Source organism: Pteropus vampyrus, unplaced genomic scaffold, assembly GCF_000151845.1.
Source record: "Pteropus vampyrus isolate Shadow unplaced genomic scaffold, Pvam_2.0 Scaffold21533, whole genome shotgun sequence".
Taxonomy (NCBI): Eukaryota; Metazoa; Chordata; class Mammalia; order Chiroptera; family Pteropodidae; genus Pteropus; species Pteropus vampyrus.
This window is the reverse complement of record NW_011910314.1, coordinates 1-1,197: the sequence shown is the minus strand read 5'-3', so window position 1 is coordinate 1,197 and position 1,197 is coordinate 1. Positions and strand designations below refer to the sequence as shown.

The 1,197-nt window shown below is 30.6% G+C and overlaps 1 pseudogene; it reads left to right on the top strand.

Annotated features, from left to right (window-relative positions):
• The first annotated feature begins 962 nt into the window (after positions 1 to 962).
• LOC111735274 lies at positions 963 to 1,081 on the top strand (annotated as a pseudogene).
• The last annotated feature ends 116 nt before the right edge of the window (positions 1,082 to 1,197 follow it).

Here is a 1,197-nt window from a genome sequence, read left to right as displayed (position 1 = left end):
AATTCAAGAAGTCAGGAATTATACCAAGTACCTCTGAACACGATGGCATGACACTAGAAATCAATAACAAGAGGAAAACTGGAAAATTAATGAATACATGGAAATTAAGCAACACTTTCCTGAACAACGAACCAAGATAAATTAGAGAAAAAATAAAATTTCCTGAGAAAAATGAAAATGGAAACACAACATACCAAAACTTATGAGATATGCAAAAGCAGTTCTAAGAGGGAAGTTGAGAACAATAAATACCTACATTGAGCAGCGAGATTCCAAATAAACAACCTAACTCTATGCTTTAAGGAAATAGAAAAAATAAAAAAATAAACTGAGCCCAAAATCAGAAGAAAATAATAAAGATTAGAGCAAAAATAAATGAACTAGAGAACAAAAAATAGAAAAACTTAGACTAAGAGTTGGTTTTTGAGAAAGATCAATAAAATTCACAAACCCTTAGACTAACCAAGGAAAAAAGAGGACCTAAATCAATAAAATTATAAGTGAAAAAGAAGACTACAAGAAATACCAGAAATAAAAAGACTCATAAGAGGCTACTCTAAAAAACTATACATCCAGAAATTGAACAACCTAGAAGAAATGGAAAAATTCTTAATAACATACAAACTACCAAGACTGAATCAGGAAAAAACAAAAAGTCTGAATAGCCTAATTACTAATAAGCATATTGAATCGGTAATCAAAAATCTTCCAATGAAGAAAATCTAGGACCAGATGATTTCACTGATAAATTTTACCAAATATTTAAATAATTAATATTAATCTATCTGAAACTCTTCTAAAAAATTAAAGAGGGGACATTCTGAAACTTATTTTATGAGACTATCATTATTCTGATACTAAAACCAAGTAAGGACACTACCAATAATAAAAAAAAAAAAAATTACAAACCAATGATTCTGATGAATATAGGTACCAAAATTCTCAACAAATACTAGCAAATCATCTATGGCCTCGCCACTCTGAACATGCCCGATCCCATTTCATCTTGGAAGCTAAGCAAAGTCGGGCCTGGTTGGTACTTGGATGGGTGACCACCTAGGAAGACCAGGTGCTGTAGGCATAAAAAATAAAAAATAAAGAATTGTAAACGGACAAGTTCCTTGCAATCTGTGAGGTCAACCAAGGGTTGCCTTGCCTACAAAAAAAAAAAAAAAAAAAAAAAAAAAAAAAAAAAAA